The sequence below is a fragment of the Thunnus maccoyii genome, chromosome 3, assembly GCF_910596095.1.
Source record: "Thunnus maccoyii chromosome 3, fThuMac1.1, whole genome shotgun sequence".
Taxonomy (NCBI): Eukaryota; Metazoa; Chordata; class Actinopteri; order Scombriformes; family Scombridae; genus Thunnus; species Thunnus maccoyii.
In genome coordinates this window covers 13,968,949-13,982,508 of record NC_056535.1, presented here as the reverse complement: position 1 = coordinate 13,982,508, position 13,560 = coordinate 13,968,949, and the positions used below count along the sequence as shown (strand labels likewise).

The 13,560-nt window shown below is 43.2% G+C and overlaps 1 protein-coding gene across 1 annotated transcript in view; it reads left to right on the top strand.

The window, feature by feature from the left end:
* The window catches only part of foxp4 (forkhead box P4), a 168,115-nt gene that overhangs the window by 110,621 nt on the left and 43,934 nt on the right, over positions 1 to 13,560 (top strand). The gene's annotated exons all lie outside the window — the stretch shown is intronic.

The following is a 13,560-nucleotide window of genomic DNA, read 5'->3' as shown; positions in this document are numbered from 1 at the left end:
GAGTGGGGGGCATTGGTGGGCCGGAGAGCAGGAATAGAGGGATGAGGGAGGGGTGTAACGCTGAGACGTGTCAGAAAAGGGCGCCTGGGCCTCCCTGTGGAATGTGGCCTGTCTGCCTCCCCAGAAAGAACAGAGCAGGAGAGAGGGAAGAGAGAGGGAAGAAAGGGAAGAGGGGGCGAAGACCAGTTCTGCCCCATCATTGAGGGGAGTAGAGGAGGGGAGGTAGGGAGGGAAAACAAAGAACGGAGTTATAGGACGAGAGGAGGGAGAGGTGGAAAAGTGAGAGTGCAGTGGAGAGTGTATGGCACTTTGTTGAGGTGCCGGGCACGGGTGTAGACATGAAATGATGCATAGCAGAGGAGAAATGTAAGCAGGATAAATCCTAACAAACCTCAAAGTGTTGTGAGTGTGTGTGTCTGGGTGGAGGGTGCTCTGACGAGAACCAGGTGTCTTCAATTCTTTCCTTTTCTTTACGTCTCTCACCCCCCCCCCCCCCCCCCCCCCCATCCCCTTTTTTTTTTTTTTTTTTTTTTTTTTTGCAGATGTGAGTCCGCACTTTGAACGCCGTCACTCCCCCTCTCCGCTATTCTCACCCTTTTCTGTCTCCTCCTTTTCCCTCGCCATCAATTAATCGCTCCTGGTGTTCCAACAGCTACAGTAGTAGCGGGCTGGTGATGACGGGAAGAGAGAGGGGGGAAAGTAGGAGGGAGAGGAAGGAGAGAGGGATGGTGACAAAAAGGTGCCGTTTCCTCTTACGAGTGCCACTCATCGGTCGGCTAAACGAGCCAGCGAGGGTTTTTCCCTATTTCTCACTGTCTTTTTCTCTCTCTTGCCCTCAGCTTGCTCTTACGCGCAAATAGAAAGTGAGAGGCAGATTGTAGTGGTGGTCTCCCTTCCCCAAGGGTTTTAAAGGAACATTGGTTGAGAAAAAGGCAGCTTTAGAAATTGGTTTGGAGCTTCGATCCCAACTCCCATTTGTCATGTTCTATTTTTTCCTTAGGCCTTTCCTTTTTTTTGCTCTCTTGCTTGCACACACACACACACACAAATATACCAACAATCTTTGTTTTTTTTTTCTCTCTCTCTCTCTCTCTCTCTTTCTCTCTCTCTCTCACATACACACAGGCGCTTACACACATGCACAGGGCTGATGTGAGTTAATGAAGGGTGTAATTAAGGAGCCAAAGTGATGACTGGAGATCAGGGGGAACCGATACAGATCTCAGATATACACAAACACTGATGAAAGATAGCTGTTTTGTGTGTATGTGCGAGAGCTCGCATTTGGGTTTGATGCCGGGAATGCTTTTGCGGACAGATGTATGAGACTGATGTGTGTGTGCGTGTGTTAACAGATGATGAGAGACCCAGGATGATTCAGATAACGTATGGCTTCCTGTTAGATTGGCTAGACTCAGTAATTATGGTCTGTATGGATGGAAGTGGGGAGGTTTTGTGACATATGTGATTCTATGGCTTCAGCTGCTTTGCCTTGTTAAATTATGGGAGGTGAATGCTGGTCACTGGGACAGTTATGTCCTGTTTGACCTCCAGCTCTCCGCTAGAGTTCACCTTCAGGTCAGGAGTGCAGAGGAGGTGGAGGTGAAGAGGTGGCTAGTGAGGAGCAGGAGGAGACGAAGAAAAAAAGACATTTTCAGACACATTTTCTTTAATTACACTATGTGCATCTACATGACAGGTTGTACCCCATGTGTGTCTTCCTTTCTATGTGTCTGTCTAGATGTGTAACCTGTTTGTGTGTGTGTGTGTGTGTGTCCGTCTGTCGTGTGTGCGGGCCAGTAAATCAGTCCCAGGCCTCTCTCTGAGTGCTGTCACCTCCTAAAAGCTTTCCCTCGGTCTGGGCCAGGCCTTCCTCTTTATGTCTGAGGTCAGTGTAGTTCACAGGTCACCAGAGGTCATGCTGAGACAGAGGAGGGGCCAGTTGGGTTGCCTAGCATCACAGAACACCCACCGCTGTTGCCGTGGCGATACAAAGAGACCTATAGAACACCAACTTCCTCTAGGAGTCCAAGGAAACTATAAAAGAAGGAAGGGTCACTACGTCATAATACCAACGCTCTAATGCTGTGCTTGGTGCCAGACTCTGATGCCTGTTCTATTGAAGCCTATGGGAGACGCATGGAAACAACATATTTACGTCGTATGACCTTTGATGAAGAAATGCCTCTACTAAATGAAAGAATACACTTCATGTTTCAAAATGTGCGCATTTGTTTGTTTGCTGTTTGTCTCCAAATAGCATCCAGAGATGACTAAAGGCATACTGAACAGGGCTCATGGCGAGTCAAATTAAAATGCTCACCATAGCAAATAACAAATAGTTGCGAGTTAAGTGTCCCTTGAAAACATTGATGTTTAGGATAAACAAATCTGTATTCTTCATTCCTTCTCTCTTCCTTTTATTTCAATCAGAGGCTGCTTTAGGATGATTGACAGGGCTAATAATAGCTAATGTTATGGGAATATCACGTATTCAAATGAAATGTTTACAAACCTCCTCTGGTTATTAATTGTGCATTGTTAGGCTATAGACAAACACTTAGCTATAAAACAACAAAGATAAACATTTCATTGCTATCAGGAACTTTAAGAAAAACTTTAAACAATGAACTTGTTTATCAGAAAATAATGCATCGTAATTATGAATGAAGTAATCTCTGCCATGATAAAATCAACACCTGGGCTGTAATCCCATTAATCTGGTGCCTTGCTGTCAACCCGGTCATGATATAAACTGTAGATTACGTTACATAACGCTGGCTAACAGGCTCAGAGGTCATTTAGTTAGGGTGTTATCACAGTTTAGCTAATTTATTAACGTTAATCTGTTACTAATTTCAATCACACATGCATAAGAAGCTCCAGTCTGTTATAAATCTAGCATAACATTAACGTAACTTGCATGCAAATAAATGATTGAATAGACATACAAATCAAATGAAATGTACCTTAAAAGCACATGAAACATTAGCTAAATAACAACACACCAACACACTGGTGTCTCCATCACCCAGATTGATAACCTGTGAAGCTGAGAGGGGAGAGATGAAGGAGTGGTCTGGCCATCACGCACCACTACGCTAACTGCGCAGAGAGCTTTCAAATGTGGCACCAATGTGTGTTCGCGTGCTACACAGTGACGTAATGACAATTCCTTCTTTTATAGTTTCCTTGTAGGAGTCTTAAAAGCACCAGCAGATCTATTTATCTGTCTCCTGACTTTTACGTCCCTTTTTGTTGCCATGTCAATCTCTTTATATATGAATCTTCTGATTGATGAATGCTATTACATGCTGAATATTCAGATTTTAGACATCCGTCCTTTCTCTAAACTGTTTTTACAGTCATTGGTTGTGGAGGATTTGAGACATGTACACACTTTATCACATACAGTTTTCCAGTTGCGTGTTCCAGCCATGTAAACACACACACACACACACACACACAATGTGACAAACACACCTGCACATAGGTACAAATCACATGGTCAGTAATGTGTTTCACATGACTCCCCTTCCTCATTTCTTTCACACATCGAGATCTAATTCTGAGATGCTGAGATGTTGTATTTATGAGCGTCCATAAATTTTGTTTTACTGCTTTTTCCAGCCAGGCCATTGAGTGTTGGAGAATCCACTGAGTGAGAGTTGGAGAAGAGAATTTAGTTTTCACTATCGATGTCCATTCAATTCCTCTTCTTTGACCTCCACGAACACTTTCATTCTCTAATTACAGCACAGTGTTCTTGGCTCACAAAGTTTCTGAAACCATAGTTAATAGACATGTCATAGTTTACACATTGACTTGACCAAACTGTAAAATATATTTAATAATACAGTTTATTGTCTGCGGTGATTCACAGAATCATACTACAAGACTACAAGCCTCATGGATAAATATTAGACGGATAGTAGACATGGTCCACCAGGCCAGATCAGCCAGCGTGGACACAGTCACGGTTGGTCGACCGAACCAGCCAAGAGGCTCAGAAACAAGAATAGACAGATACCAACAGAAGAAGAAGTGTGTGTGTGTGTGTGTTTGTCCTATCTCTGTTGTGGAGACTGAGTTATATACACATCCCCGGGCACCTAAAGGGGTTAGGTTGGGTTTGGTTGCCATGGGAGTGTTTGGAAGCACTTACACTTGGTAGGCCTGGCTGTGCTGTCAGGTAAATAACACACACGTACATACACACACACTCACACATGTGCAGGGACAGACACGGGAGAAGTTTCTGTTTTCTGAGGGTGAAAAAGTTGATTGTTGACTCTGACTCTTTAGAGGGTATTGCCATGGTGACTGAGGCCTTTTTAAGAGGTCATAGGTCAGTGGGCAAAGCTGCATGACCTCATTACTAGTACTGGTTAGTGACACTGTGTGTGTATGAGTGTGTGTGCGGGTGGGTGGCTGCTTTTTCCTGTTGGTCACTGTCTATTGCTTTCTATACCAAAAAGCAGAAGTTTTACTTGACGTGTGCTTAGATGCACTGTTTCAGACTTCATTAGAGGCAAGGCACTCAAACAAGAGAGCATTAGTTAACGCTAGTTAACCCCCCCCCCCAACACACACACACACACACACACACACAAGTCACACAAGGTCCTCGTTTCTGGGTCTTAGTCTCCTCTCTTTTCTTAAAGTCCGTACTCCTTCATTCCCCTACTCCGGACTCACAGAAAGAGATGGACACCAAGAGGGGAACAAGAGAACGTGAAGAATAAAGACAAAATGTGCAACGCTTACAAGACTGCTAGGCAAGTAGTTACCCTGGAAACAGTTGAGAGCCCGGGATGCACACAATGAACTCACGCATATACACATCACGCACACAATAGCTGCACAGGCCTAAAGTGTTGCTAATTAGCTAGTCTGTGCTGGTTCTTTGTGTGAGCAATTTTAAAGGAGAGATTAGAGTCAACAGGGAGAAGGAGAGGAATGTAGCTCTTCTCTCTCTCGTTCTCTCTCTTTTGCTTTCTTCTCGAGCTCTGGGACGGTGCATGACGGCCTTTTTTCCCCTGACAGACAGAACGCATTTGTCGTTGAGTCAATTAAGTTTTCCATAAGAACTCATAAGAACATATGAAAAAGATATTTGAGTGAAACTTAATTTGAGATAAGATAAGGTAGCGGTTTGAATTATTGAATCAATATTTTTGTAATAACAATGTATCAAATGACAATTTGTAATGCGAGAGGCATCACTCATAGTGATGAACCAGAGAATTGTGTATGCTTTTGTTTGTTCTACAGATAAACTTTTAACTTGTAAATAAAACCTGCCTGATTGCTTTTGTTGCTTGTACAAAATAAGACTTTGTTAAAAAAAAAAAAAAAGTAGCAGAAATAAATTAATTTATTATTTATGAATTAATTTGATTTGAAAAATGTGCCCATTCACATATGGTTGGGTTGACCCTCTTACTAAATCACATAGTCCAGTACACTCACACGCACGCAAGCACACACTTCTCCATTTCCCTTTTTTTGGAACACACCCTACCCCTGCTTCTCATTTGGGGAAGTTAAAGATTTTGTGCTTGTTTAGAAGTAAAACTTCTTGTACAGCAGCCAGCCTGGTTTGAGTCTGCCCACTTCCGGTGTTTGTGTGTGCCTGGTTTTTGTGTGTGTGTGTGTGTGTGTGTTTGTGTGGTATGGGTGGGTGTGAGGGTGTGTCCATCGCCATCTCCACAGCCACAACCAGGTGTAAAAACCCTCTGAACCAAAAACATGAAAGACTTTTATTTCCATCGAAGCAGGCAGGCGGGCTAATACTTTTACAGGCCACTGACTAGGAACGTGTTTTTCTGTTTAACCAATAGGCGTCTGTGTGTGTACATTTGTCTTCATGTGTGTATGTGCCTGTGTATGTATGCGCATGGCAGACAGTCTCTGTTTGTGTATGTATGTGTTTTCCCTCTGTCTCCTAAGCTGAGTCTTGGCAGTGTCTTGCATGTGTTATTAGTTTGATATATATATATATATATTTTTTGGTTATTAATAATAACAGTTAAACGGTTTCCATATGTGAGGCCTGGTTGCCAGGCTAGTGCTATCCTCATCATGGGCTGGCCTTGCACAGACTCCCCTCTTAGGAGTTTCTCTTGTTGGGCAGGAGAAGCAGCTTAAACTCTGGAGGTCACCCAACTAAGACCTAACACCTAAGTGGCCTTGTCTTCCCAGGAGCATGACCAAACTACTTAACTGTTCTAACTTATACAAGATGAGGGCTAAATATTACAAGGTACACTGTCTGTGTATGTGTGTATGTGTGTGTGTGTGTGTGTGTGTGTGTGTGTGTGTGTGTGTTTTCCGCTGTGGGCTGGGTCTGTCTGGAGTGAGACCTTCCTCTCTTGCCAAACGAGCTGTATTGAAAACCACAGGGAAACTGCATATGTGTATATAATGTATGACGTGTATTTGTGTGTGTGTGTGTGTGTGTGTGTGTGTGTGTGTAAGGAAATGCTGTAGAGCTATTTGCCATCAATTAGCTGCCTGGACTGAGATGAGGCCTACAGTACAGAGGGGGCTGCTTTTATATTTTCAGGAAGGGAGTTCCTCTCACTTTCTGTCCCTGCTCACCTCATCATTATCCTTAATTGTCTATCTCTCGATGCCCTTTTCCCTTCACTTAACAGAGAAAAGCTGACAACATCTCCTTAGAAAGATTTTTCCTGTGTGTGTCCAAGACGTGTGTGTATGATGATGAATTGTGTCATGATATAAAGCAGTCCTGGGTATTCAGTCAGCTCCTTTTTATGACCGTACGTATACCCCTGTGAATCAATAGAAACATTAGATGAGTGTAGGGACGTAGTTGAAGGGGAGAGGTTTTCTCGTTTCACAAAACAGTTTTGAACTGAAGAGAACCATCTGGAAAACGGCAGGGTCCCCAGAGTTTAGAACAGGTCCCTTTTGTGAAAAATAGGATGTGAAAAAAAATCTAAAATCGGCCAGGGTTTTCAAACATTACGGCATATTTTGAAGTTCTTTTGGAGTTTGTGAGTTTTTATTGCGTTGGCTCTTGAACGCGGTCTTTCCTCTCTTTAATGGTCAGTCTGGGCCCAGAGAAGCTTGCTTCAGCCGTTTTAAAACCTCAGCTCTCGAACGGTGCCTTTATATTGCGGAAACATTACATTAAATAGCTGAACGGGATCGCGGCTGGCTGGTGTTTCTGAAGGTGTCCCAGATAGTTCCAGCTCGGCGGCGGGAGGCCTAAACACATTGAGGTACTCAGTGCCATTTATATTGGTGGACAACTGGTTTGAAGTCCACGTTGCTATGAGCGAAAACAAATGGCAGGAAAGCTGGTGAGGGAGGCCGGAAAGACCTGATTAATACCAGAAAAAGAGAAGGCATACGTGAGGAAGAGTAAGAGGAAAGGGGCGAAGTCTTGGCAGAGCATAGTTTATTTGTAACCCACCGTGAAATTGAGCGGCTTTAGCAGGCTTTGGTTCAGACTGCCCCTTACCCTTATATGTTTACCCCCTGGAAACCCCTGATCTGCCCTAAACATATACCACTACCCATTTCCTTACCTCTCTGCTCCATAGCAACATTTAAAACATAGTATCTAACTTTAAAGAGGTTACACTGCGCAGTGAAATTAACAACTTTATGACAAATTAGTTCTTACATTGTTGTAATTACCTCAAACAAATTTGGCCACAATTGGCCCAATGAGTTTTTCAGTTTCTCACAACGGTACTGTAAATACTATTTTTTCTGTACTTACTTTAAAACATTTGCTTCCTGCAACAAAGAAGCTACCTGCTGAGCAGAATTCCTCATTTTCCACGCTGTACTTACTTTTTTACATAATCCAGCAAATTTCCTATTAAATTTAATGTCTGGTGGAAAATATGAGCATCAGTGAAATCAGCTGCTATAATGTTTGGTTGGAATAAAAACTTCCAGACTTGGGCCACAGTTAATAAGTACAACAATATGAGACTGCCAATCTTCTCAGGAATTTACAGTAACTATAGAAAACAGTATATGGTCATTATCTTCATTGCTAAAATGATACTTTCAACAAATCTTTTCTAACCATCCCTTACATATTTTTGTACTAATCCTAAATGCAGCTTTCCTTTTAGCTACCTATCTCAGTCACACAGCTGCCGTGACGGTAGTGGCTCTTTTGTCTGACAGTCAAGGGAAGGCAAGGGTCCCTTCATAAGGCCAACAGCTGCATTTACAAAGCTTGGTTTCCATTGGTAGGCCTGGACAGTCTATTTTAGGCCTCCGTCTAACCCATATCTGCTCTCAGAATTTACTGTGGCAAATAAGGGTATGGGTAACAGATTTCTGGAGAGGAGAGGGGAGGGGGGCAGGGCAAAAGAAAGACCAAATACTTGGAAAAATGCCAGGCAAACTTTTGTGAGCTATACATTATATGGAAAGGCGGAGTGAGAGCAAGAGACAGATCGGGTGATGTAGACGGAGAGAAAGAAAGTAGGAGTGATCTGGGAAAGCAATCTGGTTTTTGTGGTGAATGACAGTGATGTATTTGATATGTGAGATTCCACCACTGCTGTAACCAAGCCTTCACTCACATATGCCCCGCAGTCACATAGCAATCCCGCTAACTGTCACCTCTTCAGTGATATGACTTTGTGTACAGTGTGTGTGGGTGTAAATACCGGGCCAGCCTCTGAAGGCATGTGAACAGGTATTGTAGCTTCACCTTCCTTTTAACAAATTTACATGCTTTGTAAATTGTGTTACATCTGTTCCGTCTCGTTTCATCTCCTTTCTGATCATGATTCCCTTTGAGTATCCAAAGAAAGAGACGGAATCAAAGATAAGAGAGATTTAGAGCAAGAAAAACTAGTAGAGAGTAGCAAAGACCAAGCTAGAGGGAGGGAGTAAATTAAAGTAAGAGCGGGAGTTTATTGGAGTTTGGGGGTGTTTTTGGTGCCAAAGTGAAGAGGCGCAGTGCACACGGATACAAGGGATCACCGGGGTGACCCAGGAGGACGGCAGCATCGAGGCAGCTTTAGCTTGGCTTTCAGCTTCAATGACAGCGCTCCAGAAAGGAGATAGAGAGAAATAAGTATGAAAAAAAAAAAGAAGATCCACTACTCCTTTCTGAACCCAGTCTCTCCCACTGATCCAAAATCAGAGAGCGTGCAGGCCTGTAGAGAAGCAGCTGGGTGTGACGGGCTCTTTTCTACGTCTTCACCCTGTATATATCCACCAGGGATAGAGGAATGGAGGAGAGGTGCATTAGAAGCGTCTCTTTCCAGGGGTGCTGAGCTAGTAAGGCGGACAGGGGATACTTGTTTGGCGTTTGGCGCTGGAGAGATCTGTTGCGTCCAACACTGCTGAAACATCTGAATCACTCGCTTAGTCTAGGCTAGTTTAGCTCTGTCGTGGACAGACTCACCCTCACTTGTGCTCCTTTCTTCTTTTTTTTTTTTTTTTTTTGTACTCTCTTCTTCTTGGTCTAAGAGCGAAGAAATCTGATACCACCTGCCTCCCCCTTGCCCTTCCTCCCTCTTCCCCCCAAGGACAGCCCACTGTCTGCCCCGGGGGCTGTTTATCTAGGGGGGGTGGGGGGATGAGGAGGAGAGGGTAGAAGGGGGACGGGTTTGTTTCGTTTCGGCCGTCAACAATGGACCTCAGTCAGTGCTGACGGATTACTCCAACATATGGTACCCACCTGTCTCTCTCTCTCTCTCCCTCTCTCTCTCTCTCTGTCACTCTCTCTCCCTCTCTCTCTCTCTCTCTCTCTCTCTCTCTCTGTCTCCCCCCTTCTCCTCCTCCTCCTCCCTCCCTATGTCTCTCTGTTTAGATTACTTTGCTTATTCCTGCGTTCTCTCTCCCTGTCTCACCCAAACACACTGGGTGGATTAGAGGCCAGATTCATCACACACACAGACTTATTTGCTTTAGCAACCTGAGCCAGGCACGCACACACACACACACACACACACACACACACACACACACACCTACGTCTATCTAAGAAGGCCTGGCCTTGCTACATGTTAGTTGTCACGTTTTTTGTTCTTATCTGAGATTCAACTTGACGTCTCAGCCACGATAGGTGGAGTTGCACACACTTTCACACGCAGAAAAGGACACAAATGCATTTCCACATTGCAAGATTATTATACACACTCAGCTAAATGAAATTTTCCTCCTTCTCTCCTAATGGATCCTCAAACTGCCCCTCCTTTAAAAGAAACAAAGTTGTCAGCCATTTTTCGGAATCCTGTTAAGGAGAGAGACTAGCCTTTGCTGTATGTGTGTGTCTATTTGAGTGTGTGACCCTGCTGAATTAAAAAATGCACTGTTATTAAAGGCTGTGTCAGAGGCGATGATTTACAGAGGGGAGCGATGACAAGTCAGAAGAACTCACACACTGAACTGACACACACACACACACACACACACACACACTCTCACACTGTGCTCTCAGGCCTCCAAGCTGAGCAGTGACCTCCTCACCCCTCCTTCCCCTTCCTCCTCCTCCCTCCCTCCCTCTCTCACTCTAATAAAACCTGTCTGACACCACCGATGTGTGTGTGTGTGTGTGTGTGTGTGTGTGTGTGTGTGTGTGTGTGTGCTCCGCGGCAGCACAAAGACTCTGTTGTTATGCCTCCCTCTTAGGCCTCCCTCATATTTTCTTTAAAGGTGCAGTGCACCCCCAAGAATGCCACAGGGGGAGCAGGGAGTTGGGGTTGGGGGAGTCTAGGAGGAGCTGGTGTGTGTGTGTGTGGGTGAGCGTGTGTGTGGGTGGGTGGAGGTGGGGGCGTGCTTTACAATGCTACAGCTCACCCAGGTCACAGAGAGAAAAAGGCAAGGAGTGAGTGTGAAGAGGAGAAATGAAAGAGAAGGGTCAAAGAAGAGGAGTGCTTCTTGAAACAGTAGATATGAGAGTTTGGCTCTTGTTGCTCATGACTTTTATGTGTGCGCTTGTGTGTGTGTGTTTGTGTGTGTGTGTGTGTGTGTGTGTGTGTATGTGTGTACCAACCTGTGACAACAAACGTATGCATTTTGGGCAATGAGCTAACATCACTCCCAATAACCTGTACAAAATGTTAATGGCATTACTAGTAGAACACAGTTATAAAACTAAATAATAGATCATTTGCTTTTAAATATTTACATTTACATTCATTTACAATGAATTTTAAGATTTACAAGGAATGATACACAATAGCTTATCCTGATAAAAAATAATGGAGGACATGCTAAGGATGAAGAAATTTGCCTAGTTGAGTTCATTATCTTCTATAGTGGAATGCCTCAGAGTGTATTATTGCTCTTATACCATGGTTTCTTACCACAAGTCTGTGTTTAAATAGTCATCCACTTTTTAAGGTTTGTTTTTAGTCACTTAACCTTAATTTACAGTATGGCTAGTTTCACTTCTGAGTAGCATACTGTGAAATAGGAGCACTGTTTCTATGGTTACCTGCAGTTTAGTAAGACTTAAGCTTTGCTCTAAAATCTAAAATTGGTATTAGTGGCACTACTTTCTGTCAATAATTCTACAATGCATTACTTTCCATTTTATAGATGAAAAACTGTAGTTGTGCAGCCTTTCAGTGATGACGTTAAGTGTCCCAACTCACTGTTTATATAGGGAGTAATGAATGAGTGAAAGAGGGAATGATTTTGGATGCAACCATTGGGAATAGAGGAAAAGTAGAAAAGTGATTTAACTGTTGAGTTGGACCATGTTTGAGCCGCTGGGCAATAATTCCATATCAACACATATTAACTTGCCGTGGAATCGTGTAAGGATGATGTGATTATATCATGTTATAGTTGTACAAAATTCTATAGTTCAAATTGACTCCAAGAAAATTGTAAGCAAAGACTAACACAATTACTTATTGAGGGTTTTGTTTTACACAAGAGTGCAAGAGTGAAGAGTTTTGTCTCATGAAAAACATATATAAGTTACAATATGTTATAAGTAATAAATATATTTCAATACAGAAAAAAAAGATTTCCCAGCTCTAAGACTCCTGTTGGCCAATTAGAAACTGTTGTTTTCTTTGATCATGGTATCAAACTTTAAAATGTCACCTTTACAATAATTAATTTCCACAGGTTTCCCTCTTAACTGGCGCGTGTTAATAAACCAGTATCTAAATCCACAATACAAACTTTGTTTAAATAAATAGAAAATCACATGTTTTTTCATAGTTCTTGTCTCATACACACACACACACATGTCTATGAATACAGGCATAGGAGAGGAGACAGGCATCACCTCTGCTTGGTTGTAGCGTTTATGAAAGCCATAAATGGCTCTTTAATATAGTGGTAATCAGGGTGGTAATTTGGGTGGAATTGTCCCTTATTGTTGCCAGACATGCCTCCCTTACTCCTGCCAACACACACGCATACACACGAACACAGACGAACCCACACACTCACGCTTAGGCAGACAGGGTGTTCAAGGAGTAATTCACACCACATGCCAACAAACTGGGCGGTTGTGTTTTTTTTTGTTGGTGTTTCTATGTGTGTGTGTATATGTCTGTGCCGGCTTTAATGCTGAGGTCAAACCAGTAAATGGGAGGGGGTTCCCAAGATTTTTGTTAAAAGTGTTAAAATTCATGTGTGTGTGTGTGTGTGTGTATATAGGCACGTCCAGAGCCACGTCCATGTGTGTGTGTGTGTGTGTGTGTGTGTTTTAATTGTGGTCTCAGCAAAAGTAGCAAGTGTGCTCAATACAGATGGTTTTCATCACTCTGGCTGCACAGAGAACTTCTCTCTCCCGTTCTGTCTCCCTCTAATCTCCCTCTCTGTTTTTGTAATTAAACATTACTTAATGTACCCGAGCTTCTAATTTGACAATTCATTAAATATGTGACAATATGCAGTAACTGTGTGCTGCACTGTTTCGCAGCGTTACGGGTTTTTTTTGTAGTTGTGAAATGATGCAGATATCTGGTTCTGCATGGTTGAGTAAGAGCTTCCATGGTAAAGAAAATCCCTCATTCTGGCCGTTAATTTGTGGTGTCCACACACACGCACACACACACACACACACTACAGACACACACCCACACACACACCCACACACACACACACACACACGGACTTTCATAAATCAATATTTACTGAGGAACCTTTCCCCTTTGAGTCAGAGGAAGCAAATGTGCATCCTGCTGTCTCCCCTCTCTAACCCTCTGTCATGAGGTTGTGCTTGTGTGTGTGAGTGTGAGTGTGCGCTTACAGTAAGTTCAAGGCGGCTCTTGTGTTTTGAGATGGGTGTTTTCTTGTTTTGTTTTCAGCGCAGTTCAGACATTCCGACAAAAATGCCCGTGCCTCAGGGACTGATTTGTCTTGATGATAGCGAGCTTTAACACAGCAACAAACAACGCAGTAAAGAAAAGTTGGAAATGTAATGACAGAAAGAAAGACATTTACACTATTTTTAATGTAATTATGGGAGAAATGGAAGGTGGCAAAAGGAGAGACAGCGGGAGGGATGGCTTTAGATAGCGGTGCCGGAAGGATGAATCAGTAAGACTCAAGTGCAGAGTGAAGGGAGGAGATGGATGGAAG